Source organism: Clupea harengus, chromosome 2 (assembly GCF_900700415.2).
Source record: "Clupea harengus chromosome 2, Ch_v2.0.2, whole genome shotgun sequence".
Lineage (NCBI taxonomy): Eukaryota > Metazoa > Chordata > Actinopteri > Clupeiformes > Clupeidae > Clupea > Clupea harengus.
The window spans coordinates 4,451,199-4,478,698 of record NC_045153.1 but is presented as its reverse complement, the minus strand read 5'-3'; the positions used below and the strand labels follow the sequence as shown (position 1 = coordinate 4,478,698).

The window sequence follows — 27,500 nt, the reverse complement described above, 5'->3', positions numbered from 1 at the left end:
GCATGAAGGAGGAGACAGCCTTGTGGATTTAGTCTGGATTTTCATCTTCATATTTAGAGACTGACATCATTTTCAAACTGTGACTTAAAAAGTAAAAGCCAAATGCTTCCATTGTAAGGAAGACACAAACACCTAAGAAAATATGGCATCAAGAGGCAGAACAGGATTTCTCTTGTCCAGTGTGCTGTGACGTCTTTAAGGACCCTGTCATCCTCTCATGCAGTCACAGTGTGTGTAAAGACTGTCTGCAGCAGTTCTGGGATCATCAAGGAGAAGATCATCAATGGAAAACCCTTAGTAGGCTAGCTAAGGTTTCACACAATGCCATTGATTAAAAACAGCTTATGTAGCCAATGAATAATAGCATATAAATATAATAATAGTAGGCCTACAAACACACACACACACACTATTTTAGGACCTAGCAATTGATTCTACAGCACCCCTCGAACCACTAGTGCTATCTAGGAGCACTTTACAGCCCAGCTGATAAGACTAAAGTTAGCTGCAAATTGTACAAGGTGTTGTATAATGGTGTGGCTCCTTTAAGAGCAGCACGTACAGGGTGGGTGTGGTAGAGCGAGAGAGATAGAGAGAGAGAGAGCGAGTGAGAGGGAGCAGTGATGCATACGGATAGATAGGATGTAGCGACCGGAGCAAAGTTATGTTGCTGTAACGTTGAACTCTGTGCAACTAGTGTGGAGAATAAATTCTCAGACCAAATCAAGATGCCATTTATTTGCTCATCAACTGCAGACAGAAGGGAAAGGAAGTTAACCCCAGAGTTTAGAATATAGAACACTTCGGCCCTGGAGCAGTAAACAAAAGTCTCTCCTGTAATCTCCGACTACGGTCTGGGACAGAGCAGGAATGGTTAACAAAGGCCACGATGATAAGGCAGGGATGTGAAACACCTAACAACATCAGTAATGCATAAACATATGCATCTCAAACATCCCTTTGTGACCATGTCTGCCCCAGGCCCCCCCAGCAGTGGATAATACCACCAATAACGGCTGTGTTCAATTAAAAAACACCAAACACAAACAACCACCCGACTGCCAGGAATGCAGGCTGTCTCACTGTTATCTTTTCAATCTGAGGATGTCATACATGTGGATCTTATAGGATGTCTATATTGGATGTCCTCATGCATTATATGTTTTAAGAGTGCAGTAATGTAAAGATTTGAATATTGCTTCAATAAACGAGCATTAAACCTCTCTATCCCTCTCTCTCTATCTCCCTCCCTCTGTTCTGGGAAACACATGTCAACCGGTTCTGCAAAGACTGTTCCTCCTGGTAATGTGGTCGGCCAATCAGGCGCCTCTCTCTCTTGAGCAAGCCCCGACCTGGCTGAAGAATGAGGTTGGGCTGAGTTTGGCAGAGAGCTCTGACAGTCTGCTCTTGCGCTGTGACTGGAAACTAGATTTCATTTCAGTTGAATAGTGCTGTTTTGCTTTGCTTTGTCTGTGTGGTGACAACCAAAAAGTGATAAGCCACCTCCTCCTCCTCCTCCACACACATACACACAAAACACACTCTCTCACAACACATACACACACACACACACACACACATACACACACTCTCTCACACACACACAAACACACAAAACACACTCTCTCACAACACATACACACAAACACACAAAACACACTCTCTCAACACATACACACATACACACAAAACACACTCTCTCACAACACATACACACAAACACACACAAAACACACTCTCTCACAACACATACACACAAACACACAAAAACCCTCTTACACATAGTGGACGAGCTGCCTTTACGCACACAGATCACACACTCACAACTGAACGTTCACACACACAAAGATACACCAGTATCCACACACACACACACACACACACACACACACACACACACACACACACACACACACACACACACACACACACACACACACACACACACACACACACACACACAGTATTACTAACAATGTAAAACATCAGGCTGGATTGTCTGCAGTAGGAATGAGATCAGAACAACATTTCTGTGGATAGTGGAGGAAAAACACTGACATGAAGCCTGTTTATGACTGTAAGTTAGAGCTCACTCATCAAGGTACTTTGACCTCTGATCCTCAAGACTAGGAGGCACTAAATAACTGTTTATTGGATGACTGCTGTGAGCTTGACCAATCAGCTCCCTGCTCCTCCAGATCCCTCCCTCTGACTCTCCTCTCCTGAAGGAGGAGGTGAAGCTCAGTGAAGGGCGGCTGCTGTGTTCCCCGTCACACCGTCACAAAACTGCTCCAGCAGGTCAGGTGAGAATCTAATGAAAAACACTCAAACTGCAGACAGAGGGAGAGAGGGCGGGGTTGAGCAGAGAGTGTGAGAGAGAAGGTGGGAGGAGACAACACTGGTTATGAGGAAGTGAAGCTCAGGGACAGACGGCAGCTTTGTTCCACGTTACAACTCTACAAATGTTATAGCAGGTGAGAGTCTAATTTAAAAACACTCAAACGGGACAAACTTGAATTCATAAAGACGTTGGAGAGGTTGCCATGCTTGCATACATCAGTTAAAACAACAAGAGGACTCAGAAACTGACTGGATTTTTCAAACTCCTAAAAGTGAAAGTAAAGTTTGGGGGACAAGTTACAACGAGAGGAAAGCTTGAAACAGATTTATATTTAATCTTGGAAAATGGCTTCGAAGTTAGAGGAGGATTTCTCCTGTCCTGTGTGCACTGACATCTTCAAGGACCCAGTTCTTCTGTCATGTAGTCACAGCTTCTGTAAAGTCTGTCTGCAGCAGTTCTGGGAAACCAAAGGATCCAGAGAATGTCCAATCTGCAGGAGGAGGTCATCAAAGGCGAAGCCACCAACCAACCTTGCATTAAAAAACCTGTGTGAGACATTTTTACAGGAGAGAGTTCAGAGTGGAGCACTTTGTAGTCTCCATGGCGACAAACTCAAGCTGTTTTGTCATGATGATCAGCAGCTTGTGTGTTACTCGTGTCGAGACTCAAAACTACACAAGAATCACAACTTCAGTCCCACTGCTGAAGCAGCAGTTGACCACAAGGTAAGTTTGATAGCCACAAGATTTTGTTTTGGATAATTAACAACAAGCTACAGCCTAATATTTATTCCATCATTATAAACAATGATTTGCTAATCACAAAATTCAAACTCCCCGTAGTTGCTGTTATTACTGTAAGTCAACACTAGTTGGCAGCACCATCATTTCACTCCTTTGCACCCTCAAGAAGGCCATCCAAATGTGTTCACAAAACATCCAACAGAAATGTATCCATTTGTTGCTTTAGTGGTGACAAACCATGTTCTGCTAAAGTCATATTTAAAAATCTGACTCAGTATTGCTGTAGTCAAGAGGCTCACTGACATGTGAGACTTAATTTGTCTTTATTATTTTCACATTCCAGACTTTTCATAAATATGCCATCACATTTTGGAATAGTCACCAAGCCATCTTAGGGGCGTCACAAATTGCTTTGCATGTAAAAGACAACTCTCTCTCTCTCCATCTCTCTCTCTCTCTCTCTCTCTCTCTGTCTCTCTCTCTATATATATATATTCCAGGAGGAGCTCAAGGTCAAAGTGGATCCCTTAAAGGAAAAGCTAAAAGCTTTTGAAAAAGTAAAACTCACCTATGATAAAACAGCAAAACACATTAAGGTGAGAGTCAGGACTCAGGCATGAATAGAATATCTACACACGTTGGAAGAAGCTTTTATGAAGTGTGTTAATCCAGAGGAATTCCCTAGTAGACACTTTCTCTGTTATTGACCTTATTCCAGACTCAGGCCCAGCACACAGAGAAGATGATCAAGGAGGGGTTTGAGAAGCTTCACCAGTTTTTACGAGATGAAGAGGCAGCCAGGATAGCTACACTGAGGGAAGAAGAGGAACAGAAGAGTCAGATGATGAAGGGGAAGATTGAGAAGATGAGCAGAGAGATCTCATCACTTTCAGACACAATCAGAGCCATAGAAGAGAAGGTGGGAGCTGATGACATCACATTTCTACAAGTAAGAACCATCTACTGTCATTATCATAGTGTTTGTGTCTGTGTGTGTGTGAGTGTGTGTGTGTGGGTGTGTGTGTGTGTGTGAGTGTGTGTGTGTGTGTGTGTGTGTGTTTGTGTGTTTGTGTGTGTGAGTGAGTGTGTGTGTGTGTGTGTGTGTGTTTGTGTGTGTGTGTGTATGTCTGTGTGTGTGTGTGTGTGTGTGTGTGTGTGTGTGTGTGTGTTTGTGTGTGTGTGTGTATGTCTGTGTGTGTGTGTGTGTGTGTGTGTGTGTGTGTCTCTGTGTGTGTGTGTGTGTGTGTGTGTGTGTGTCTGTGTGTATGTGTGTGTGTGTGTGTGTGTGTCTTAGGGAATGTCACCTGAAGAGTCTCACACTTTGGAGGAAGAAACTGTCCTGGAACTCAGCTGTTACTGACTTCCCAAATTCAATCAATTCAATTCAATTCAACTTTATTTCGCCATGTATACAGATACTAGGAATTTGTTTTGGTATTCTCCATGCAGGCTATAGTATCACCAAACTATCTCCTGCACAAGATCTCCACGGCCGCTACACAAGCGCCATCGGACAAGGGGGTAGACAGGACGGGAAGACAAGGTTGAGGGAAGAATTGCAGCATAACATGAGGAAAGGGAGGAGAAAAAAAAGGCGACCCCCAGACTATGCTCCTAGAGGAGTACAGTGTGGGAGCAGGAAAAAAAACACCTCAGCACATAAGCACATACATTTTACAACATGACAGAACTCAAGCGAGGCGAAGGCGTGGGATGGGGGGTGGGGGAGTGGATGCATATCTGTGTGTAGTATGTACGTGTATATGTATGCAAAGTTCATGTATGTATGTCAAAGTTCATGTATGAGTAGGCCTGGGTTGTTCCTTCCCCCAGGCCACAATCAGACAGATTCTCAGTTCGCAAGATTGTCGTTGCCATGGAGACAGCCTTGAAAGGGTCCTGGACAGAGACAACAATCCACAGGTGTCTGTGGAAAGGGGAAAAGGAATGAGAGAGAGTCTCACTGCAGCAATCTTCAGGGGAGTTGTTTTTCCAGCAACGGCCTTGGCCAAGGCCCGTTCCGGTTGAGGGAGCCGAAAGCAGATAAGATTGGGATTGTTTGGTCTTGCAAGTAGCTGCATTCAATTTGCGCCTCTACTCTTGAGACCTTTTATCCCATTTTTGTAGCAGGTCTTCAATTCGATCCAATTTCATTTGCAAAGCCGTGAACATCTCCTTGTTGTTATCAATCAGGCGGTTTGAAACCACAGTCTGAGTGCCCACAGCTCTACCCAGCGCATCAATCATTTCGGGCAGCCTTACGGGGCTGATGACAGCTGTCGCCGTTTCCTTAATTTTCCGATAAATCAGGGTAGCGCCTAATCCAAACAGCAGAAATCCTGTAATCATAGTTCCGAATAGGTAGATGTCTTCAACGTCCTCCACGGAAAGGGCTGCTAGGCACACAACACGCCACTGCTCCCACGCGTCCATCATGTAGCCAGCTGCGAACGTCCCGGGAGGACAGACAGGTTCCCCCGAACCCGAGCTTCTCGTTGAGAAGATGGTGTCAATTGCATTGAGAGACCAAGTGATCAAATCCATGGTTTTTTAGTTCGAAGAGCGATGCGGAGAGAGTCTCTCAAGTATAGCACAAGACAAGACAAGACGATAGGAGCCAAGCAGGGAAGGTCAAGGGGAGGAGAGGGAGAGAAATGCGACCGCCTTCGAAGAGAGCAAGTGAAAATCACCTGTGGAGAAACTCAGCTCTGGCCAATCAGCATCATTCATATACAGCCACACTCAATCACACTCACTTACACTTAGACACACTCATACTCAGCCACAGTTGACTGAAAATGTGTTTATCTGTGTCTTCCTCTGTCCTCTGTGTGTAAAATGTAAAATGGTCATTGACAAAAGAAACAGGATGAATGAGAGACAGGGGCAACTGGAAAACAACTCAGATGATGACATAGAGGGGGTAGAGGAGGGGAGCTGTGTGAGCTTACAGGGAGGTAGAGAGAGCATGAGTAAATTAAGGTTTGTTATAAGATATTTTTAATACGTTTCCTTCATCATTTCACAGAACTACAAGAGCACAGTGGAAAGGTGAGTGATCTGCCTCCTGTCTCTCTCTTCTCTGTGGTTCTCAACCCAAACCCACAGCAGCACTGACTCCTGAATGTTATTCCAGAGCCCAGTGCACACTGCAGGATCCAGAGAGGGTTTCAGGAGCTCTGATCAATGTGGCAAAACACCTGGGCCAACCTGAAGTTCAGAGTCTGGGAGAAGATGCAGGAGATTGTCCAATACAGTGAGTACTGACTGAAAGACACACACACACACACACACACACACACACACACACCACACACACACACACACACACACACACCACACACACACACACACACACACACACAGAGAGAGAGAGAGAGAGAGAAGGGGGCATACATTGATTTTACATGATAGATGCATAGTGAAATGAATGATACACCACTGTTTAGTTTCATTGAAAGCACATTTGACACACACATACACACACACAAACACACACACACACACACACACACACACACACACACACAAACACACACACACACACACACGCAAACATTTCAACACATTTAAAAATATAGAGAACACCTACTTAGAGAAATACATGCCACAGATAAATTAACACACACATACACACTGTCACACACACTTTCACTGAGAGAGTGTTTCCATACTTTAACACTGGCATCTTTACTCTGAGGATCTTACCAGTGAAACCTGAGTGACAGCAGAGCTCCCCTACTAGAGGCCCAGCAGACACACACACACACACACACACACACACACACACACACACACACACACACACACACACACACACACACACACACACACACACACACACATCTCCCTTACTAGAGTTCATAGCGTCTCTGCTTCTGTTCTCATAAGACCACACACACACACACAAATATATGCACACACACACACACACACACACACACGCACGCACACACACACACACACACACACACACACGCGCACGCACAAACTCGCACATATATATGCACACATACACACGTATATACATATACACACCCAAACAAACACACACACACACACACACACACAAACACACACACACACACGCTAACACACACACACACACACACACACACACACACACACACACACACACACACACACACACACACACACACGCGCACGCACACACTCGCACATATATATGCACACATACACAGACACACGTATATACATATACACACACACACACACACACATACACACACACACACACACACACACACACACACACACACATCTCCCCTACTAGAGGCTCATAGTGTCTCTGCTTCTGGTCTCAAAAGACCAGCAGATACACACACACACAAACACAGACAAACACACACATACACACACAGACACACACACATACGCACACATCTCCCCTACTAGAGCTCATAGCGTTTCTGCTTCTTATCTCATAAGTCCATACACACACACGGACACCCATAAACACACACACACACACACACGGACACACTTACACACACACACACACATACACACACATACACACACACACACAACTCCCCATATGCATCTCAAACATCCCTTTGTGACCATGTCTGCCCAGGCCCCCCCAGCAGTGGATAATACACAGACACAACCACCAATAACGGCTGTGTTCAATTAAAAAACACCATACACACACAACGACCAATAACGGCTGTGTTCAATTCAAAAACACCATACACACACAACCACCCGACTGCCAAGCAGATTACAGAAACTTTGGGTGAAATGATTTGCCAGGAACTCCTGTCCTACTCAATTGTTGAAAACACGGGTTTCCGTAAGCTCCTAACTGTCACTGCACTATGCTACAGGGTACCCTCACGCATGCATTTATCATGTGCAGTTGGACCAAACCTGTACTGTGATGTTAAAGCAAAGGTGAGAAAATCCCTGTTCAGCATGGAGGGCGATGTGGTTCCAGTGACGTGCCGTGAGGTTCGTGGCTAGTGAGGCACAGAAACCGGAAGTGATTACGTCTCTAGTTAAAAAAATTGAAATGTATACATCATACATGTACATATGTCTATGGTATATATATATTTATAACATGTACATATGTCACGTTTTATTGTCTAATACCATTACTTTTAAACGATCGTTTACGGCTCAATACTCAATACTCAAAAACTGACTTGCTAACCTAACTTTTACGAGGCTATAGGCCTACAGCTAAAAGCACAACCGGTGTGCTAATTGAACTTTTACACCGTGTCAAATAAGATATTAATAGTTACAAGCTAGTGTAAATAAACGAATTGCCGTCTTGGCTTAACTGTTTATTTCACATGTTTTTTTTTTTTTAAACTTAAATTCAATAGGAAACATTGAAGAACTATGACAGTGTACAGGTTTTTTTAATTTTTTTATTTCGATGTAAGACATTTAGTGTAGGGTGATTGCAGGAAGATAGGTGCCAGTCTTCAGGGGGAGGGTCTCTGTATGCTGTGGTCAGTCAAAATTAATTTTCTTGATGTGTTAAATTCTGTAGACCTGTGGAAGTATACAAAGCAAACTGCAAAGCATACTTGTTTTAAAAACTTGCTAACTAACACCATTCAAAGCAAGGCCTGTTTAGTGGAAAGCCCACTCACCACGTCAAGGTACAGGTCATGAGTGGGGTGTTAGTGAGACAGGACAAGACAGAAGACAAGGTTAATGAAAATGCAAAGCAGGCTTATTTGAGAAATGTGTATGTATTTAACAAAGACATGCAACAAAGACATACAAACTTCACAGGGACATACATAGAACATGGTATACATATAACTTACCTTTAAAGGGGAAAATGAAGAGAGAACAACACTTACCTGTCCCCTTACAAAAAACAGTAAAGACAACAACGACAACAAAAAGCAAAGCACGTCCAACCCCAGGTGTCTGCTAACAGACTGTAAGTCACACTTGGGAACCGTAAAGGACATCCTACTAGTGCAACATACACTGCCCGCATGCGCAAAACCCAGTTTGGAGCGATTGCGCAATTCTAGGTGAGGCACTGCCTCCCCTGTCTCCCATAGACAATACATGGGGCCTCCCCTGACCGCACGTCTCTTGTTTTCTCCCGTCTATTTGAATAGGACATGCGCAAATTCAGCGATTTTTATTATAAAAATGCTCGAAATGATTGGAATCATGCAGAAATTACACCTATACCACAGATTAGTAGAGAAATATGAATATTTATTTCATTTTATAATTATTATTTTTGTTTTACTTTTCAAGATGGCTCTGCCTCCCCTGCCTCCTCTGACCGCACGTCCCTGTGTGGTTCACTGTAGCACAGACATTTGGACAAGCTGGGGGGTTCAGACAGTTAATTAAACTTAGTTCAGTTAAAAATAAAAATAAAGAGGGATGAAAAGTACAGTATGAGGATGTGAAAATATATTTCATAATTGATAACATAATACATTAATATGATATTAACATGACTTCTGACCACACCCACTTCAGGCCTTCTATCTGAATCCAGACACAAAGACAGATAATTGTGTTGGTTTAAGAGATACAAATACAGATACAGATAATGACCTCTAGTTTGTATATGTGTATGTATCTCTTTTTGTGTGCTCTTTCCACCTAAACAATTTGTGTTTCTCACTCTGCAGCTCCTGTGACTCTGGATCCCAACACTGCACACCCATGTCTCATCCTGTCTGAGGATCTGACCAGTGTGAGAGAGGGTGATGAGAGACAGCAGTTTCCTGATAACCCAGAGAGATTTGATAAGTATGCCAACCTCCTGGGCTCTGAGGGCTTTAACTCAGGGACTCACTGCTGGGATGTGGAGGTTGGAGAGAACACATTGTGGGGTGTGGGTGTGATGACAGAGTCTCTCCAGAGGAAAGGAGACTATTACTCCATGAGTGGACGGTGGTTTGTGTGGTATAAAGATGGTAAATATGGAGCACGTTCTACACCACAGCTCTCCACTCTCCTCACAGTGAAGCAGAAACTCCAGAGGATCAGACTGCAGCTGGACTGGGACAGAGGAGCGCTGTCATTCTCTGACCCTGATAATAACACACACCTACACACTCTCACACACACTTTCACTGAGAGAGTGTTTCCATACTTTGGTATTGGCTGTAATCTCTCTCCTCTGAGGATGTTACCAGTGAGAGCTTCAGTGAAAGTAGAGCAGCACAGCAAGAGATGATGTCTCTTCCTTTTGCATTCTGACTAATTGGTTGTTTTGTTAGTTGCCTTAAGAAAATCCCACAGGTGTCACGTGTTCTGAATTCTGTAAATATTACAAATTGAAGGCAAACATCTTTGACAAAAATGTGAATTAAATTCATAAACAAGTTACTTTTATTTTCTAAAGGTACGCTGATGTTGGCTAAATTTGTCCATCCTTCAGTATAATCTGTTAAATCCCACTGAGGTTCCTGAAACACTGGAGCAGCTCAGCTTCAGCTTTATTAGTCTGATCAGACTCTAACACTGATGAGAGGAATGAAATTAAAGCTGCTTTAATGGGCTTTAATCCATTGTGTGATTTTAGTTAATGAGAGTTTTGAATGATACAAGGGATAAGGAGTTATAAGAAATAAATAGGACGTTTCAGGGACGTTTCTTGTGGTTGATGCAGCAATCTGGCTTTAGTCCAGTAAAGAGCTGTAACAAAGCACATGAATATACTCAGGATTCAGCAGTGTAGGTCTGAACAACAAGCATCTCAAATTGGAGCCATATACTACTGTTTAACCCTCATGTAGTGTTCGCAACATGGTTACAGAATTGACACGCCTGACAGAAATGTGAATAATGCTTTCTGCAAGCATTTGATTCTCATTCATTTTGATTCAAACCTTTCTAAAGGTGTGTGTCATTGACATTGTGACAGTTTTGTAAACAATTAAGTATAATTTCAGATTGTTAAAACTCCTTTTATTGATGTTCTACTCGCTTGTATTCAAAATAAGGGAAATTCACAATAAAATATGAACAAAACATACGTACAACTAGTGCACATCTATTCATATCAACACCCAACTGACTGCATTAAATGTGACATCTGACAACTTTACCATTTATTAAAACTCTAAGGAGTCTTGGACATTCATCTCAAAGGTTCTTTCATTTTTGACCAGAGACAAAAGAAATGTAAAATGATTTTTTTAAACTCTATGACTCTTAGTATCATTTATCATTTTATACATTCAAGTAGGTAGAGTGAAGGATGTCATGAGTTGAAAATGAAGGAAAATATTTGTATTAAAGATTGTTTCAGACCATCATGCACACCCAGGTCTCATCCTTGTCTGAGGACCTGCCCAGTGTGAGAGACAGTGATGAGTGGCAGCAGCTTCCTGATAACCAGGAGAAATCTGAAGAGTATGTCACATATGTCACGTGACATCCTGGGCTCTGAGGGCTTTAACTCAGGGACTCACTGCTGGGATGTGGAGGTTGGAGAGAACACATGGTGGTGTGTGGGTATGAGTCTCTCCAGAGGAAGGGAGACTTTAACTCCATGAGTGGACGGTGGAGTGTGTATTATAAATATGGTAAATATGGAGCACACTGCTGGGAAGTGCACACCTGAGAACTTGTTTGTCCTGCTTTAGAATAATCATAAAATATGTGATGTAATTTGGATTTATGTGTATCATGTGATACTCCATTATAGTCGTCCATGAATGCTCAGGGCCACTGTTCTGGGGTCAGACATTAGTCTTTAATTGGCATTTACAATATTGGCTTTTTATTTATATTATTTTATATAAGTTGTTATAAGATAAGAACTGAATGATTGTAGTCATGCCTCCACTGCCAGCAGCACACTTCACTCTCATGCAGTCCTGTAACACACTTCACTCTCATGCAGTCCTGTAACACACTTCACTCTCATGCAGTCCTGTAACACACTTCACTCTCATGCAGTCCTGTAACACACTTCACTCTCATGCAGTCCTGTAACACACTTCACTCTCATGCAGTCCTGTAACACACTTCACTCTCATGCAGTCCTGTAACACACTTCACTCTTATGCAGTCCTGTAACACACTTCACTCTCATGCAGTCCTGTAACACACTTCACTCTCATGCAGTCCTGTAACACACTTCACTCTCATGCAGTCCTGTAACACACTTCACTCTCATGCAGTCCTGTAACACACTTCACTCTCATGCAGTCCTGTAACACACTTCACTCTTATGCAGTCCTGTAACACGAGGAACATTATTTACTTTATTGCTGACTTTATTTAAGTTTGATATTACATCTCATTGTATTATTGTTATTATCTGTGCCATTCGGGTGTGATCATCAACTCCCAAAATAAAATAAATACAAATAAAATAAACAATAAAAACCTCAGATCGCCAGTAACACTGAATGAATATTTAAAAAGTGGCACACATCTGGCTGGCAGTGATGATGACCAAATGCCATGAGATGATGCCGTTATAGAGCTCACACTGGCAGATATCTAAACACACACACACACACACACACACACACACACACACACACACACACACACATGAGATGATGCCGTTATAGAGCATTGAAACCTGTGAATGAGACCCCATGAATATCGTATTGTATGCTAGTTTGTGTTAGCCATGATAATTGCTTGTATCAAGTCATATGATACAAGCAATTATCATGTCATGTTAGCACTCCCCATTAGGATACACCTCATTGTTAGCTTCAGTTAGCATCCTGGATAGTCAAATTAGAGTCATGAATAGCTGTAATTAGCACGCTGATTTCCTCACACTCTCCTCCTGGCTAGCTTGGATATGTGTATTTTGCTCACATCATTTCTGGTAGACTCACTGAACTAAAGTTATTTACACACATAGTCTCATCATCATCTCCATCACTGAGCCCAATGCATTCATTCACTTCCTTACAGGTTTTCAGAGCGCACTCACACTGGCAGATATCTAAACACACACACACACACACAAACACACACACACACACACTGGCAGATATCTAAACACACACACACACACACACACACTCACACTGGCAGATATCTAAACACACACACACACACACACACTCACTCACACTGGCAGATATCTAAACACACACACACACACACACACACTCACACTGGCAGATATCTAAACACACACACACACACACACACTCACACTGGCAGATATCTAAACACACACACACACACACACACACACACTCACGCTGGCAGATATCTAAACACCAATCAGATGGGTAAGAGCAGCCCCTCCAACCCCTGACTTGAAGACCTCAGCTCCACTCTAACATACCGTCCCTGCACTGGTCACTGGTCACTGGTCTACAGCTCAGTCCACACCAGAGGGGACAGGGCTGAGCAATGCTGCCATCTACTGGTACACTGGAGTGCATTTCAGACAAAGCTCTTATGCAGAGGATACACACTCAGGCCCACACTGTTAGCAAATATAAGATAAAGTAGTCTTATAGTGGTGAAAAAGTGGCTTATTATTTCTAAAGCAGCTTTACTGTTTCATGGGTGTAGACCAACGCCACTCACATCCATATATCACTTATAGGGCATCACTCTAAGTGTCCTCACATACGTACAGCTCAACAAACTCACCTCAGCATCTAACATCATTATCTTGCTGTCACACACACACACACATACTCACATTCACATACTCACACGCACACGCCACGCCCATGCCCACGCACACACACACATACACACACACACACACACACACACACACTCACATACACACTCTCTCTCACACACACTATATTTATTACGTTTGGGGTTTTCTGTTCTCATTATGTTACTCCCTCACGAGCCAGGGTTGTAACAACGTGCATACGCACACGCACACACACACACACACACACACACACACACACACACACACACACACACACACACACACACACACACACACACACACGCATGCCCAGCCCTACTATAAAACACATGCCATGAGCTCTGATGTTGTCTCAAAGGTCAGGTGTGTTATCTGAACTTGAAGATGAACTCTGTCCTATGTTACTCCTCTGACTGAGACCAACAGAGACCCACTTTCAGCAGAAACCACCACAGACTCATGAACAGGACCACAACAGACATAACACAAGCTTTCAAATGTTTTCACACATCTTCTGCAAATCCTTATGCTATCTGACTACCAGTCACTAGGGACAGAGCAGGAAAGGTTAACAAAGGCCACAATAATAAGGCAGGGATGTGAAACACCTAACAACATCAGTAATGCATAACCATATGCATCTCAAACATCCCTTTGTGACCATGTCTGCCCAGGCCCCCCCAGCAGTGGATAATACACAGCCACAACCACCAATAACGGCTGTGTTCAATTCAAAAACACCATACACACACAACCACCCGACTGCCAGGAATGCAGGCTGTCTCACTGTTATCTTTTCAATCTGAGGATGTCATACATGTGGATCTTATAGGATGTCTATATTGGATGTCCTCATGCATCATATGTTTTAAGAATGCAGTAATGTAAAGATTTGAATATTGCTTCAACAAAGTAGTGTTAAACCTCTCCATCTCTCTCTCCTCCCTTTCTCTCTCTCTCCCTCTCTCTCCTCCCTCTCTTCTACCTCTCTCCTCCCTCTCTCTCCCCCTTCTCCTCCCTCATGTCAATCGGTTCTGCAAAGACTGTTCCTCCTGGTAATGCGGTTGGCCAATCAGGTTCCTCTCTCTCTTGAGCAAGCCCCGACCTGGCTGAAGAATGAGGTTGGGCTGAGTTTGGCAGAGAGCTCTGACAGTCTGCTCTTGCACTGTGACTGGAAACTAGATTTAATTTTAGTTGAATAGTGCTGTTTTGCTTTGTCTTGTCTGTGTGGTGACCTCAATAGGTGATAAACCTCCTCCTCCACACACACACATTACATTTAGCAGACGCTTTTATCCAAAGCGACTTAATACACTGATAGCACACTGCACATCAGGAGTTCAGTGTCTTGCTCAAGGATGCTTCGACAGGGAATCGAACTAGCAACCTTCTGATTACTAAACGACTTCTCTACCTCCTGTACCACTGTCGCCACACACACACACACACACACAAAAGCCCTCTTACACACACATCACACACAAAACACACTCTCTCACACACATACACACACACACACAAAAAGCCCTCTTACACACAAGCATAGTGGATGAGCTGCCTTTACGCACACAGATCACACACTCACAACCGCACTTTCACACACACAAAGATACACCAGGAAGATAGCAGGCTGGACGTGTCTGAACCTTATGGGACAGTAGAACGCATTTGAGTGGTAAATATTGCTAACTACAAATTGTACATACATTTTTACATTACATACATTTTTACATTACCTACAATATTCCCAAACAGTATATACTCAAATTGTTAGACGTTAATTAATGTAATGTAATGGCACACATGGAGGTATATGAATGATTCATGAATGAACAGTTTATTAATACAATAAACGGTAAGCTTCAATGTTACAAGTGTCAGTCAAACTGAATGTCATGTAAAACCCAAATGAATGAGTACAACTATGAATAATAACAACCGAATAAACAGGTTGGATGCCAATTAGACCAAATGCACTCAAACACACAGTGTATGGTGACAGTGTGTACACAGCACAGACAGCTCTCTGTGTATCTGTGAAGGAACAGGTCTGCAGTAGGAACATTTCTCAGGATAGTAGAGGAAAAAAGCTTTAGTTTCGACCAATCAGCTCCCTGCTCTTCCAGACCCCTCCCCCTGACTCTCCTTTTCTGAAGGAAGAAGTGAAGCTCAGTGACAGACGGCTGTGATTACCTGCAGGTGCGGTATGGCTTTAAGAACTGGCCACACCCCTCTCACACTCTCCTCACACACACTCTGCAGCTGCTTACCTGGTGGCAGGACATGCAGCTTACACTCCACCTACTCTTTTCCCCTGTGTAATAATTTAGAATGATATTCACTCCACCCTTTTCCCCTGTGTAATAATTTAGAATTATATTCACTCCACCCTTTTCCCCTGTGTAATAATTTAGAATTATATTTATTAAGGTTTGGGGTTTTGTGTTCTCATTATGTTACTTCCCTACGAGCCAGGGTTGTAACAAAGTGCATACGCAAACACGCACACACACACACGTGCACACACACACACACACTCACACACACACTCTCTCTCTCTCACACACACACACACACACACACACACACACACACACACACAACACACACACACACACCACCTGCCCCACCTACTATAAAACACATGCCATGAGCTCTGATGTTGTCTCAAAGGTCAGGTGTGTTATCTGAACTTGAAGCTGAAACTCTGTCCTATGTTACTCCTCTGACTGAGACCAACAGAGACCCACTTTCAGCAGAAACCACCACAGACTCATGAACAGGACCACAACAGACATAACACAAGCTTTCAAATGTTTACACACATCTTCTGCAAATCCTTATGCTGTCTGACTACCAGTCACTGCCTGTGGTAGAGAAGACTCTGAACTCGATGTTTATGGTTCCAGCCTAGGCTTGTCTGTATCTATGGGTTAATATATAACAGAGCTGAGCATACAGGATAATATGACTGATAAGGACACTAGCATGGACTCACAGAGAGTATTTGATTTCCTCTCTCTGTGATATGTAACCCACAGTACAAGTAACTACCAATGACTGCATATAACCTATAGATATACCTATATATACCTATAGATATACCTATATATCCAGTCATTGGTAACAAGTAACTACACATGAGCAATAATGTAATGACTAAGTAATAATGTCAGCTTTCAGTAGGGCCCAGGTTAAAGAGTACAGCTGTTTCCCTTTGATAATGTCACTGAAAATCAGACTCAGTGGATGTGCTGAGAGTGTGTACACTGGAGGTGTCATTCACAGCACAGACAGCTCTCTGTGTGTCTGCAGTAGGAATGAGATCAGAACAACATTTCTGTGGATAATGGAGGAAAAACACTGACATGAAGCCTGTTTATGCCTGTAACTTAGAGCTCACTCATCCAGGTACTTTGACCTCTGATCCTCAAGACAAGGAGGCACTAAAGAACTGTTTATTGGACGACTGTTGTGAGACTGACCAATCAGCTCCCTGCTCCTCCAGATCCCTCCCTCTGACTCTCCTCTCCTGAAGGAGGAGGTGAAGCTCAGTGAAGGGCGGCTGCTGTGTTCCACGTCACACCGTCACAAAACTGCTCTAGCAGGTCAGGTTAGAATCAAATGAAAAACACTCAGACGTTGGAGAGGTTGCTATGCTCACATATATAGGTTAAAACAACAAGACTTGATTTTTCAAACTCCTGAAAGTGAAATTAAAGTTTTGGGAAAAACTTACAACGAGAGGGAAGCTAAACACAGATTTATATTTACTCTTGGAAAATGGCTTCAAAGCTAGAGGAGGATTTATCCTGTCCTGTGTGCACTGACATCTTCAAGGACCCAGTTGTTCTGTCATGTAGTCACAGCTTCTGTAAAGTCTGTCTGCAGCAGTACTGGGGAACCAAAGGATCCAGAGAATGTCCAGTCTGCAGGAGGAGGTCATCGAGGGACGAGCCACCAACCAACCGTGCATTAAGAAAACCTGTGTGAGACATTTTTACAGGAGAGAGGTCAGAGAGGAGCACTCTGTAGTCTCCATGGCGACAAACTCAAGCTGTTTTGTCATGATGATCAGCAGCTTGTGTGTTACTCGTGTCGAGACTCAAAACTACATAAGAATCACAACTGCAGTCCCATTGCTGAAGCAGCAGTTGACCACAAGGTAAGTTTGATAACCACAAGATTTTGTATTGGATAATTAACATCAAGCTATAGCCCGATATTTAGTCGATCATTATAAACAATGATTTGCTAATCACAAAATTCAAACTCCCTGTAGTTGCTGTTATTACTGTAACTCAACACTAGGTGGCAGCACCATCATTTCACTCCTTTGCACCCTCAAGAAGGCCATCCAAATGTGTTCACAAAACATCCAACTGAAATGCATCCATTTGTTGCTTTAGTGGTGACAATCCATGTTCTGCCAAAGTCATATTTAAAAATCTGACTGAGTATTGCTGTAGTCAACACTGACATGTGAGACTTGATTTGTCTTTATTATTTTCAAATTCAGGACTTTTCATAAATATGCCAGCAAATGTTGGAATAGTCACCAAGACATCTGAGGAGTGTCACCAATTGCTTTGTATTTAAAAGACCACTGTATTATTATTCTCTCTCTCTCTCTCTCTCTCTCTCTCTCTCTCTCTCTCTCTCCAGCTCAAGGTCAAAGTGGATCCCTTAAAGGAAAAGCTTAAGGCTTTTGAAAAAGTAAAACTCACCTATGATAAGAAAGCAAAACATATTAAGGTGAGAGTCAGCATGAATAGAATATCTACAGACGTTGGAAGAAGCTTTCATGAAGTCTGTGAATCCAGAGGAATTCCCTAGTAGACACTTGGCCTTATTCCAGACTCATTCATTCATATTGTGTTACTCCAGTTAAAGGCCCAACACCCAGAGATGTAACTAAAGGTCCTCAGTATCACACGGTGTACATTCAAATTTCTATGTAGATTGTCCAATTAATAAAGAACCTTTATGACGTTCCAGACTCAGGCCCAGCACACAGAGGAGCAGATCATGGAGGAGTTTGAGAACCTGCACCAGTTTCTACGAGATGAAGAGGCAGCCAGGACAGCTGCACTGAGGGAGGAAGAGGAGCAGAAGAGTCAGATGATGAAGGAGAAGATTGAGAAGATGAGCAGAGAGATCTCATCTCTTTCAGACACAATCACAGCCATAGAGAAGGAGATGGGAGCTGATGACATCATATTCCTGCAGGTAAGAACCGGTCCTGTTTTTCTTTTTTCCTAAAGCAGTGTCTTTAACACTAAATTTCCCTCTGAATTAATAAAGTATCCATCTATCTATCTATCTGACTAACAGGAGTAAATCATTTCTGTTTCCACAAATAAAACAGGTTTATACCCTAGATGTATGGAAATAATAATAATAAAGGCTTCTATGAATGGGTCAGTGGCTAAAAAGCTATACATTAGGTAAACCTCACAATCAGGATTACATGTTCTGTAGTAGTTATACTGATTTAGAAGTTCCTGTTTTTCATATTACTTGATATATTAATTAATGGTAGTGTTCAGATCCTGGAAGCATTACTGGTAGGGGTGTAAATCTCTCATGACAAAGACGATCCGATTCGTATCTCGATACATGGGCACGATACGATACAACAAAAGATGCATGTTGATAAAAAAACGATTCAGTTCGATTCGATGCGATTCGATGCAGTTCAATAATTGAAAACACTGAGTTGTGAGGAAACAATGAACCTCATTCTCGAAACATTTTCTTACTTGTCTTATTAAATATCTTCTCCACCAACCTCAAAAGACCAACCTCAGAAAAGATCTCCGCTGGATTCATGAACGCCTGGAAATGTGTTCTTAATTGAACGCGCTTTCTCATGCACCTGAACTTGCATACAGAAACGCCCCTCCAGCTCCTTATAAGGGCATGCTATTATGCGCAGACTCCACAGGCAACGCGAAAGCAACTTCAGAGACTGATCAAAATCATTTCTAAGCAAGCACCGGTAAACCCAGACCTAATTTGACCAGGGACAGAGGTGGAGGTACTGTTACAGAATGTAGATATGTCCATTCTATTCCACTATGGCTATACCCACGCGATTGAGTTTAGTGGTTATTTATTTATTCACTGCCATTTCAAGTGTTCATATAGTGCTTTTATTTATGTTAGGACATCACGATGGCTAGGTCTCGGAATCATGACTATAAATGTTAAACATAATTGTTAATGATACAAATATTCTCCTATTTATTATTATAATTATTTAAATCCGAGGATGTCTGTAGAATCACGCAATCAACAACGATGTATCTTCCTTGGCTGAAGTAGCTAGCATAGCATTGGCCATTGAAATGAATGGCGTAGCTAGCATAGCATTGGCCGTTGAAATGAATGGGAGTTGTAATCTGTCATTCTCTCCAGGTCTTGGCGTTATTTGTGAGAATACAGCCTGATTAGTTTATGCTATGCGGGCTTTGGCCAATGACAGGCTGTCATTGTTCTGACTGAGATCAAATGAACAGGTCAGCCAGTGTTTTGTGTTATGCGTAGCGGTTCATAACTTTTAAATTACCGATACGGGATTTCACGCATCGATGTAGTCGTATCTTACACGCTAAAAACGGATATCGATACGTATCGTTTTGTTTTTACACACCTAATTACTGGCATTAATAGTTTGCTTAAGTTTCCTTTAAAGTAACACTATGCAACAATTTTTGGTATCATCCTCAAATTCATTTTCATAGCATATGGTCATGTGAAGGACAGATAAACACCTGTGTCTTTCCCACTAGCCATCCAGGATATGCACTATGTAGTTTCTGTGTTCCGGGCAGGAACACCCTGCAAAAATGGAATAAGAGCTTTCACAGCATGACATTGCCAGCTATACTGCCAAAAGACACCAGTTAGTGTGTTGGCAATCTTTAATCAGTATCAACTGGGCTGTTGGTGGTGTTTGAAAGGTTTTTGCATGCCTTTAGGTAGTTAGCTTGCTAGTTTTGAAACAGAACTCCTTATTGCTTCTTTAAGTGGTTAATGTAGGATAATTTAATGTGTTAATGCAATGCTTTGCATCTTTTGTTCTTTGGTGTTTTCCAGAACTACAAGGGCACAGTGGAAAGGTGAGTGATCTGCCTCCTGTCTCTCTCTTCTCTGTGGTTCTGAACCCAAACCAAAATAGCACTGACTCCTGAATGTTATTCCAGAGCCCAGTGCACACTGCAGGATCCAGAGAGGGTTTCAGGAGCTCTGATCAACGTGGAAAAACACCTGGGCAACCTGAAGTTCAGAGTCTGGGAGAAGATGCAGGAGACTGTCCAATACAGTGAGTACTGACTGAGAGAGAGAGAGAGAGAGAGAGAAAGAGAGAGAAAGAGAGAGAGAGAGAGAGAGAGAGAGAGAGAGAGAGGCAAGTTAATTAATAGAGCACATTTCATACACAGAGGCAATCCAATGTGCTTTACATAAATAAGAGCAAAACGAACCTCAAAAAGAAATATGAGCTGCCAAGCGGAACTGGAGGAGAGCGGAAGCGATGAAGAGTGTGTAGACGCCGGTCTACGGGTGAAAAAGAAAATGAGTCAGAATTGTCTGGGATATTTCGGTTGAGTTTGAGAATTGATAAGGATACAGTAAAGCTGTGTTTCTCCAGTGAACTGTATCGTTCTCACATGTCGATAAACAGAGGATTCAGAACGATGAAGGGAAATGTCATCTTCCATTGCTATGGATGTGCAGCCTGTTTTCAAGCTTTGACAACAAGATACCAGTACTCTTAAGACATTTTCTTTAGTCGTGCATGGGGGGCGTCCTCACTGACGAACTAAAGGAAATGTAAGGAACTGTGTTGCTCCTGCCTGAACTCAGTTAGCTTACTTGTCTTACCCTACTGTTTTGAAAAGACTTCATATGGGACAAGACATTTCTTTTTGTATTTGTTTTCCGTTCTGACAGGGTTGCTTAGAGTTTTCTTTTCCTGGAGGTCAATCTTCTGAAATAGTATCTCTGCTTCTGCCCTCCAAAGACCAGCCCTTGACACAGACACAGACACAGACACAGACACAGACACAGACACAGACACAGACACAGACACAGACACAGACACAGACACACAGACACAGACACACACACAGACACACACACACTCACAAACACATCTCCCCTAATTGAGCTCATAGCGTCTCTTCTTCTTATCTCATAAGACCATACACACACACGGACACCCATACACACACACACACACACATATGCAAACACACACACACACACACATCTGCACACACACACACACACACACACACACACACACACACACACACACACACACACACACACACACACACACACACACACACACACACACACACATATGCACACACACACATACACACTCATACACACACACACACAAACAACTCCCCATATGCATCTCAAACATCCACTTGTGACCATGTCTGCCCAGGCCCCCCCAGCAGTGGATAATACACAGCCACAACCACCAATAACGGCTGTGTTCACTTAAAAAAACACCATACACACACAACCACCCGACTGCCAAGCAGATTACAGAAACTTTGGGTGAAATGATTTGCCAGGACCTCTTGCCCTACTCAATTGTTGAAAACACGGGTTTCCGTAAGCTCCTAACTGTCACTGCACCATACTACAGGGTACCCTCACGCATGCATTTCTCACATACAGTTGGACCAAACCTGTACTGTGATGTTAAAGCAAAGGTGAGGAAATCCCTGTTAAGCATGGAGGGCGATGTGGTTCACTGTACCACAGACATTTGGACAAGCTGGGGGGTTCAGACAGTTCATAAAACTTAGTTCAGTTACAAATTTAAATGAAAAAAGAGATGGAAAGTACAGTATGAGGATGTGAAAATATATTTCATTATTAATAATATGATAAATAAATGATTAAAATAAATCTATGTGATGCTTTGCAAACACCCCAATTGCATTACCAATGGATATTAGTCTAAAAAATACAACATGAGCCTGATGACTTCCAGCATATGCCACGCCCACTTCTGGCCTTCTATCCGAATCCAGATACAAAGACAGGTCATTTTATTTGGTTTAACAGATACAAATACAGATACAGATAATGACCTCTAGTTTGTATATGTGTATGTATATCTTTTTGTGTGCTCTTTCCACCTAAACCATTTGTGTTTCTCACTCTGCAGCTCCTGTGACTCTGGATCCCAACACTGCAAAAGTCAATCTCATCCTGTCTGAGGATCTGGCCAGTGTGAGACAGGGTGATGAGAGACAGCAGCTTCCTGATAACCCAGAGAGATTTGATGAGTATGCCTGTGTCCTGGGCTCTGAGGGCTTTAACTCAGGGACTCACTGCTGGGATGTGGAGGTTGGAGAGAACACATGGTGGCATGTGGGTGTGATGACAGAGTCTCTCCAGAGGAAGGGAGACTTTACCTCCATGAGTGGACGGTGGTGTGTGTATTATAAAGATGGTGAATATGGAGCACGGTCTAAACCACAGTCCCCCACTCTCCTCAGAGTGAAGCAGAAACTCCAGAGGATCAGAGTGCAGCTGGACTGGGACAGAAGAAAGCTGTCATTCTCTGACCCTGATAATAACACACACCTACACACTCTCACACACACTTTCACTGAGAGAGTGTTTCCATATTTCAATGGATACCCTCTGAGGATCTTACCAGTGAAGGCTTTAGTAACAGTAGAGCAGCACTGATGGAGCTGATATTATCTCTGTCAGGACCAGGACCTTTGAACTTTGGGCACGGAGTGTCAGACGTGAGCAGGCCAAGTGGCAGGGATGAGAGGGGTGGTTGTAGAGGGTGTGATTATTTAGAGTGCTCTGTAGTAATACAATATTATTGTCTTTGGGTAAACCTGGCTGTATGAATGTAAGGAACTGTATGTTGTGATAATAGGTCGTAATTTGAAGGGTTTTCCAGTAAAACTCTTCTAATTCTTGAATGGAGCCTATGGCTGACGCGTGTTCTGTTGTCCAAAAAAGTGTGTCTTCCAACAGAGATGATTTTTAAGATTTATTTTAATACATACATTAATTTATCCACCTAATAGAATCTAAAACGTGTCACTGACAGACACTTGACAGGTTCTTACGACACACTCCACACGACACGACACGGTCAGAAAACCGTGAGACTCCTTAACTTCCCGTGCCATCCACCGGTCATATACTGCCTGGCTACGGCAGCGCAGTTAACCAAAAACAATGCCCTTAAAGCTACAGGCACCTTTTATCAATCAATTAAATCTATATATCATGAAATTAATGAATACTAAATAGTACAATTACTATACAATAATGTAAATAACAAATCATGAACTTAATACTAAATACCTTTCATAAACAATCATGTATTGAGGCTTGTATCCCAAAATCATTAAATACACATATGGCACCAACAATGGATGTTGATTAATTGTTTTAGGATGTGTGCAATGGTTCAGGCCGGTTAGATAAAACGCCTGCGCAGAACAGGTCTAGAGAAGCGACGAGTCTGAGGGGAACAACTTCCAACCCCTCCAGACATTCAGAAGTGAATTGTTTAGATTGGAGAGCGACAAATTGTTAATCTTCTTATGATTGAAAGTTACTTGTTTAGTTATGGCTTGGAGTTTTTGTTTCTTTTTTGGTTTTTCTCCATTCTGGCGTGTTTCGCCTACTACGAAAGGATATTAAACATTTGCCATTTGCCACAAAACATCCGAGACACTGCCTCCACTTCTTTTACATCGCCGCGAGGTCATCCCGGCTACATACAGTTTAATTCATCATGATTTTCTAATGAGAATAATCCTTTACTTCATTTTCCAAACACAAACTGAAGTTGTTTACCAACAACCTTTTGAATAACTGAGGTCCCTGAAACAGTGGAGCAGCTCAGCTTCAGCTTCATTAGTCTGATCAGACTCTGAGGTCCTGAAACAGTGGAGCAGCTCAGCTTCAGCTTCATTAGTCTGATCAGACTCTGAGGTCCTGAAACAGTGGAGCAGCTCAGCTTCAGCTTCATTAGTCTGATCTGACTCTGAGGTCTGTAGAGAACACAAACACTGATGGGGAAAAATAATGAAAACTGTTTGAATGGACTTGTTAATTGTATGATTCGTTTCTTTTTTTCTTGAATGATGCTACTTGACACAATTGGATTGTTTTAGCGCTGTACAAAAATAAATTGAATTGAATAGGCCAATATTGTCTTTTGTGCTTTTGTGCAATATTGTCTTTAGCTTAGAGCTGTGGCTAATAGACACTGATGTTGACAAATGGGATCCTGTGGCAAAACTCTTCAACATAATCTCCTTCAGACACAATTGTGATTCATGCTATTGGCTGTAAACTCTCTCCACTGATGATCTTACCAGTGAAGGCTTTTGTAGGAGTAGATCAGCACAGTTAGAGCTGATAGTGTCTCTGTCTGGACCAGGACTGATCTGTAGTAGGAGATGAATCAGTTAGAGCTGATAGTGTCTCTGTCTGGACCAGGACTGATCTGTAGTAGGAGATGAATCAGTTAGAGCTGATAGTGTGTCTGTCTGGACCAGGACTGATCTGTAGTAGGAGATGAATCAGTTAGAGCTGATAGTGTGTCTGTCTGGACCAGGACTGATCTGTAGTAGGAGATGAATCAGTTAGAGCTGATAGTGTCTCTGTCTGGACCAGGACTGATCTGTAGTAGGAGATGAATCAGTTAGAGCTGATAGTGTCTCTGTCTGGACCAGGACTGATCTGTAGTAGGAGATGAATCAGTTAGAGCTGATAGTGTCTCTGTCTGGACCAGGACTGATCTGTAGTAGGAGATGAATCAGTTAGAGCTGATAGTGTGTCTGTCTGGACCAGGACTGATCTGTAGTAGGAGATGAATCAGTCACGGGGAAAAAAAGGCATGAGCCACACTGACTTTTTTTTAATTATTCTTAAGTGATTTTTTTCCTTCATCGTTTGGATTTCACTGTTTTAAAAATGTTCCACAGGGAAAGAGTTTTAATGGACATACATATATCATCAATGAGGGAAAGGTCACTTATGTATAAGTGAATTTTTGATCAAGAGGTATGGAACAATATAATAATTTAATAAACAAATTGCATAAATGTTCTTCCAAGGTAATTTATATATAAGTTACAGATGTATTGTTTTGGACAAAAGTGTCTGCTAAATATAACTATAACCATAACCATAACCAATAGTAAAGCACCAAACCAGTCCACAGGCTCCACAGACAGGGCTAGAGGACAGGAGAGGAACACCTCCCTCAGGGACACAAACAGGGGTGTTGATTGGGGTCAAGGGTCAACAGGGGATATTAACCCATTTATAGGAAGGTACAACTCTAAGGTAGGGGTGCAGTTACATCCAACATACTGAACTACTGCCATCTGTTGGTGGAGTACTGAAACACGCCTTTCTAGTATCTTCTTTGAGTGCTCAAATGTCTTTCCAACTAAGTTTCACCAGCACAGGACAGAGCAGAGATGAAGCTCACAGTGAGTGAACCAGAGAGAGGATGGCCAGACAAAGACACTCAAGCTGTTTGTCTTACGGGTGCCAGTAAGGGTACAGAGTCACATAACAGGGACATTTGACAGAGTTTGCTACATCAGCTTCTGTGGGAATGGGGCATCTGTCCATAACAACCAGCACCTGCTCAGAGATCCAGGGATCACATTTCTCATTCAGAAACAGTGAACAGATAGAACACAGGAAAACAAGTCAGAGACGCTTCAAATTGAATAAGACATTCATTCATTCATTTTGTTAATTCATACATTCATTAATTCCCTGCACTGTGCACAAAAGGGACCTCAGGTTCCACTGTGAAGATGATTAAAAAGCTTGTGTGATTTGTGAATAAATGTTCAAAGATGCACGACAAAACAAATAAAGGTTATGAAATAAGGGATCCAAGTGTAGACATGAGATATCATGTAAGATAGAATACAATTATAATACTCTGCCAAAATGCACATAAGAGATCTACTCATAACGCCATGGTTTGGTGTTAATTGTGTACTCTGCAACCGTATCACATCACTGTCATTATTTTAGGCAGCAGATTCAATACTCACATTTCACCAGTAGATGGCAATGTGCATTGAACTTTACAGTCTGAAAGCACACTGACCAATCAGAATCTTCTTCCCTCCGTCTGGCTCACCTTAACTGGGCAAGGAGGTGTAGAACCGACCAATCAGAATCTTCTCCCCTCCCTCTGGCTCACCTTGACTGGGCAAGGAGGTGTGGAACTGACCAATCAGAAACCTCTTCTCTCCGTCTGGCTCACCTTAACTGGGCAAGGAGGTGTAGAACCGACCAATCAGAATCTTCTCCCCTCCCTCTGGCTCACCTTGACTGGACAAGGAGGTGTGGAACTGACCAATCAGAATCTTCTTCCCTCCCTCTGCCTCACCTTGACTGGATGAGGAGGGGTAGAACTGAGCTGAGTGAGTTTTTCTTTTCTTTGAGATTCAAGTGATTAGAGTTCTCTGGTGTGTAACATGTCTACCGGTATGTTGAACAAGCAAGGCAGTCATTCGTGCATGAAGGAGGAGGCATAGCCTTGTGGATTTAGTCTGGATTTTCATCTTCATATTTAGAGACTGACACGATTTTCAAACTGTGACTTCAAAAGTAAAAGCCAACTGTATAAGCAGCCATTGTAATGAAGACACCAAAGAAAATATGGCATCAAGAGGCAGAAGAAGATTTCTCTTGTCCAGTGTGCTGTGACGTCGTTATGGACCCTGTCATCCTCTCATGCAGT

At 42.5% G+C, this 27,500-nt stretch overlaps 1 pseudogene; it reads left to right on the top strand.

Annotated features, from left to right (window-relative positions):
• Positions 1–2,667: 2,667 nt before the first annotated feature.
• Positions 2,668–24,673, top strand: LOC116223454 (annotated as a pseudogene).
• Positions 24,674–27,500: the final 2,827 nt, after the last annotated feature.